The sequence below is a fragment of the Ictalurus furcatus genome, chromosome 14 (assembly GCF_023375685.1).
Source record: "Ictalurus furcatus strain D&B chromosome 14, Billie_1.0, whole genome shotgun sequence".
Lineage (NCBI taxonomy): Eukaryota > Metazoa > Chordata > Actinopteri > Siluriformes > Ictaluridae > Ictalurus > Ictalurus furcatus.
Window position 1 is genome coordinate 28,525,994 of NC_071268.1, and position 6,362 is coordinate 28,532,355.

Genomic DNA, 6,362 nt, shown 5'->3' on the forward strand with positions numbered 1-6,362 from the left:
TCTGAGAAAATGTGCTAGATGAATGTGTGTAAGAAGATCTTTGAGATCAGAAGGAGCTTGATTTATTTAAAGGGGAGCGAATACTTAAAGGCAGGTCACTGTTTGTAGGGTGTATATGCAACCCGGAATTGGATAAGCATTCATATTCATGCGTGTATTTCGCACGGCATGAGGGTGAGCGTCTGAGTGAGGTCAACGTTATGTCCGGAGGTTCAGTCATGCACGAGGAAGTTTGCTATTCAAAGCCCACATCAAAACCACACCATCAGCACTAATGGACAGTCAGGACTTGATGGCTGGCTGAAGGGCATGTGTGTTCTCATTACAGACATGTCCAGAAGCTAAAACAGACCACACTTCACCAGCTACAGCTACAATTTCACAAGCTGAAAGCTGACAGGAAAAAAACAAAAAAAAAAACAACCACGAATGCTTTCTCTTTGGACAGGAATGCAGTCTGTTGTAGATTCTGTTTTCTCACTGACTGCTTTAGAAAAAAAGAAAAAAAAAAAATGAAAGAAATGCTCTGTAAATTTGTAATACAGCTCTGTCTGGGCCAGATAAGCTAGCGGTAGAGTAATCCAGTCCTGTTCACACAAAACCATGTATACTGCATGTATAAGAGTCTTGCTGTCAGGCATGGAGGAGATATCACAGACCAATGGAAGAGAGGAAAAAACTCTCAGTCCACTGAAGACTCTTTGCAGGATTTCATGAATAAATTACATTACATAGATAAACATAAGGAATAAAACAATGTGTGATGTTTTATCTCTCCAGAAGTTGATTACTTCCGTATAGCAGCACCGCACTTAGTTTTATTCCTCTTACGCCACAGCAGTTTGCCCACCACTACACTTTTCATTTCTGTAAGAGCGACACGTCATCATTTTCGTCCATTTGCAGTTACATTTGTTCCATTTAATCAGCAAACAGCTTCGTTTCTCTTCGCGTTTACATTATAGTAGCTATAAACAGTCATTCCCTCACCAGCCTCTCTTTCTCCCTCACATAAAAGGCAGCTTTGTCATGTTACTGACAAACTGACAAAGCGTAAACTCCTCCATCCTGAAGACGAGAAAACGTACAAAGTGCTGACACTGGAGACTCCTTCCATAAATGTTAAATAAACATCTCCTTACAGAAAACTTCAGCACATCGGTTTATTAACAGTAGAACGTCTGCTATACTGTACAAGTCCCTGTGAATGAGCTGTTACTATGGAGACGATAAAAATACAAATAGAATGAATATGTGATTTTTCTTATACGTTATCATGACTTATTTAACATTGACGGAAGGAGTCTCCAGCGTCAGCGCTTTGTAACAGTCAGAGGTGACGCTGTAATTTATGTTTTCCAACATCTTCCAAAAAAAACAGAGGAGTTTACGCTTCTTTGCCGTTGCGCTGCACCTTTTGTGTCTTATTAACTTCAAATTTGAGGCTGGTGAGTGAACGAGTGTTTACAACTGCTATAACATAAGTGAACTAGCCTGTCTCTTGGACGTTCCACAGCATTAAATGTAACTATAAATGGATAAAAAGTACGTGCCGTTGTTTAATAAATACAGTTCTACTCGTTGCCAAATTGCTGTAGTGTAAGAGGAATAAAACACACGCTGTTGTCGGAAAATCCGTCGTCGATCTCTTCAGTCCCGACGCTGCTCACTTTCTACGTGTGATATTAATATCAAATCATAAAACCTTCAGCTTTCAGAGCAGTTCTGTTCATCCACATCATTGTAACACTGCGAGGGCATGTTTATACTATGCTCTTGGGTATTTATTTACTTTTCTTTTGAGGAGGATGTGAACATGGAGGTTTTACTGGGTGGTACTGTGGGGCGTAGGCTGAGGAGAAGCAGGTTACGTAACATCAGGGTTCCGAAGGGCACAGGTTACACATTAACCACACGCATCATGTATATTCCATCCGAGGCGTTTCAGGCTCTCGAACGACCAACGCAGAGGTGAAGTATTGTTTGTTTACTGATGTAGGATACACTGCTTGGGGCAATCGATAAAAAAAAAAAAGCTTATTTATAGGCATCTGTGGGTTGAGGAGTTGTGCAGTGGAGAAAGTGAACCTGAGCGCGGTGTTGGAGAAGAGTGTGCTGGGGATGGAGATACTGTGATGGAAATGCAGGTAGGGTTTAGCGGTTATTGGGTTCTCTTTATCAGTTCTCAGTCTGTAATAGATTAAAAATAAATCATATTTTCAGGTTTTCCTCACTGATGCACCAGTTCCGCCCTGCAGACAATTAAAACCATCTATGCGGCCAAAAAGCGAGCAGGAAGACCTAACCTTTAAGATACTTAAGTCATATCATTTAAAAAGAAGTTATGTCACTTATGTCATTTATTTAATGTCAATTATCTTACACATGATTCATTTTTATGTGATTTTTAGTTGAATTTCACGTGTCAACCCCTACTACTCTGTCCCTGGAAACACTGGAAAACAACGAAGATGGTGTATGACAGTGGTTTTCAAATTGGGGACCACCAGGGGGCGCCCAGGGGGCCTCAAGAATTTGGTCGGAGCCACCAAGCCCATCCCTCCCACTAGTACGTTTTCTCTTTCTCACTCTCAGACAACCACACACACACACACACACACACACACACACACAATCAATTCCTAATATAATGTAATGTAAAGTAAAGATGTAAGATGTAATTATTAATAAAAAAAAAGGGGGATATATTCAGAAGTCTGTATTTTTAATGTGTTTTAAAGACCTCGGTCCAATGTTAATGCCATTTGGGCGGCCTCGCCCTGGAAAAGTTTGGGAACCCCTGGTGTATGACATCTGGCTCTGACTGTTCCTGTTCCTCACCCTCAGCTACATCACTCCAGTTTGTAATTCTTGTCAACTAGATATATATTGTACAATACTGTTTTCTTAATCCCATTTATGTATGAATTGTTTATTAGATAATCTTCTGGCTTTGACATTCTGGACACGGATGTTCATCCTGTGTCAGACTCGGGCATCCAAGTCCGTATTTACGAGTTGGGTACGTTCAACCAAGACGGCGGTGTACCTTCTCTTAACTACGAAATAAAAATACAGCAAGGTTTTTTTCAACTCTACTTCTAGAAAATTAACAAAGAAGTGGCATCAGATGTGTTTTGCTTTTTTATGTTCTCAATCGATTAATGAAGCGGCTGTAAACTTTATCGGTACATATTATATCGTAATTGCACGATGCTATCGTATTTTCTGGAGGAAATTAGCTTGTTGGATTGTAAATAAAAAAGCCTGACAACAACTTGCTGGATAAACTAAACACATAATAATGGAAATCAGCTTCTGAGGCGAGTAAACATTCAATTTCAACAAATCTAACGTCAACTACAGATGCTGCATACATCCAGAGTTTCCTACTCGTAATTACGACTTTGTGGTGGCGTTCCTGTGCGTTCGATTCATAAATACGATCTTTCCCACATGTCTTGAACACACCATGAGTCTGCCATGTTACTCATCCCTAACAGGGTGGTTACGGCGTTTGACAAAGTTCTTTGACTCTTAGATTTAGCGCTCTAGATATCTGTTTGCAAATGTTCCTCGCATAAGGAGAATAAACTCTTACAAAAGAGCTTAGTCTGTAAACTCTGTAGTCTTCCATTGAAATGTACTTGTAATCCATAATCTCCTTCGGCTCATGAGGGATTTATTTATAGAGATGCCATCTGCGACTTGACAGCCACCGAGACTCAGTATGATCCGCCAGCGAGTCGATATCCCCCACAATAAGCTTCCCTGCGTCGGATGGCTATGAGCGAGCCGGGGGTTGAGGAATAAAACCAAGCGCTGGGGTTGGGGGATGTGCGGCTTATGATGTGCAGCGTTGTGGTTAACCGTGTGGAGAGCTCTGTGTGTGTGTGTGTGTGTGTGTGTGTGTGTGTGTTTGCGATTGCTGAGAGCTCACAGGGATCGAGAGGGTTGTTATCGTGACAGGGAGCGATGGTAATCATCAAGGAGGGAGGGAACCCGCTGCCGAGAGCTTCTTCCTTTAATTCCTGTCTCATAAATGTGGTGTTAATTACAGCACACCGGGGAGATGAACAGCACCGCTGAGAAACAGAGAGACTGCTCGGCCAGACACACACACACACACACACACACACACACACACACATCTGCTGTCTCCTCTCCTAGGTGTACAGTGTGTTTGTCTCGGTCTCCTCGTTGGGGAACAAATGAAGTTTTATCCACTTCCTGGTTTGCTTTTGAATTATTATTATTATTAAAATTATGGAGTGAATGTTTTGGAAGATTTTATTTTTATTTTATTGCTTTTTAAGCCTCATGGTCCCATAGTGATCCTCTACTTCTCTTCTCTTCACTTCTCTTCACTTCTCCTCCCCTCTCCTCTCCTCTCCTCCCCTCTCCTCCCCTCTCCTCTCCTCCCCTCTCCTCTCCTCCCCTCTCCTCTCCTCTCCTCCCATCTCCTCCTCTCTCCTCCCCTCCCCTCTTCTCTCCTCTCCTCCCCTCTCCTCTCCTCTCCGCTCCTCCCCTCTTCTCTCCTCTCCTCTCCTCTCCTCCACTCTTCTCTCCTCTTCTCTCCTCCCCTCTCCTCTCCTCTCCGCTCCTCCCCTCTTCTCTCCTCTCCTCTCCTCTCCTCCACTCTTCTCTCCTCTTCTCTCCTCCCCTCCCCTCTTCTCTCCTCTTCTCTCCTCCCCTCCCCTCTTCTCTCCTCTTCTCTCCTCCCCTCCCCTCTTCTCTCCTCCCCTCCCCTCCCCTCCCCTCACCTCTCCTCTTCTCTCCTCTCCTCTTCTCCTCTCCTTTTCTCTCCTCTTCTCTCCTCTCCTCTTCTCTCCTCTCCTCTTCTCCTCTCCTCTCCTCTTCTCTCCTCTCCTCTTCTCCTCTCCTCTCCTTTTTCGCTCCTCTTGTCTTCTGTTCTCTTCTGTTCTCTCCTCTCCTCTTCTCTCCTCCCCTCTTCTCTTCTCCTCTTCTCTCCTCTTCTCTTATCTTCTCCTCTCTCCTCTCCTTTTCCAACCAGCAACAAGAAAGACACTTTTTTTTTTTAGCTGTTAATAGTTTATAGTATTGTTGTGGAACTTCTGCAAATCAAGTTAGAAACCACAAAGCACAAACTCAGCTTTACCTCTAACTGTTACAAAGCGCTGACACTGGAGATTCCTTCCATCTTTCCATAAACGTTAAATAAATCTCTCCTTACAGAAAACTTCACCATAGTAACAATTCCACATGTTTTTAAATCCATGTATGTGGTGTTACTGTTACTATAGAACGTTTCAGTTTGAGCATCTCAGAAACTGCTGATCTCCTGGGATTTACACAGAATGGTGTGAAAAACAAACAAACAAACAAACCAACCAAAAACATCCAATGAACATCGGTTCTGCTGGAGGACACACCTCATCGATGAGAGAGGATTGAATGGCCAGACTGGTTCGGGCTGACAAAGGCTACAGTAACTCCAATAAACACTCTTTACAACCATGGTGTGCAGAACAGCATCTAAACCTCTCATGTTGAACCTTGAGGTGGAGGAGCTACAACAGCAGAAGACCACATCGGGTTCCACTCCTGTCAACCAAGAACAGGAATTTGAGGTTACAGTGGGAGTCGACTCACTCGGACTGGACCGCTGAAGACCAGAAAAAGACCAGAGAGAAAGAGAGAGAGAGAGAGAGAGAGAGAATATCAGATTGTAGTGACAACACTGCCTCCTGCTGGTGACACACAGCACTGCCCTATAGAGTTGTAAAAGTCAAGTGAGGTCACTTAAAGGTTAGAGGTGATAAATATGTAAATGATTGCATAAAAGTTTAAAGTTTAAGTGGATATTAGAGCTTGTGCACTTGAACATCTTCTAATGCAGTGGGATGTGTTTATCTGTCCACTTTTCCTTTTGTCTATGTGTCCTAGCACAAAAGAACAATGGTTTACACACACACAGAGACACACACACACACACACACACACACACAGACACACCTATTCAGAACTATTCAAACAGAATGAGCTAAGCAGCTCTCATCTATCCAATACATTGATTCTCTCTCTCTCTCTCTCTCTCTGTCTGTCTGTTTCACCCCCCCCTTCTCTTTCTCTCTCGGTTGGAAGTGTCGGCTAACGAGGAGCTGTCAGCTTTATCCAGCTAAACAAATCAATGGACTGCAGGAGATTTCAAGGTCAACATTCTCTCAGAAGTCACGCTGGGAATCTGCAGCAAATTTGTGAAATCAGAAATGATACCTGTCCTAGATGCGATAGTTCCGCTTCATGATGCCTGTAACCTGCAGGATGACCTTGCGTTCAGGGAAAGTTTTACAATTCCACTTGAAATGTGGCAGCAGTGAGTCAGCACTCAAAGATCTGCA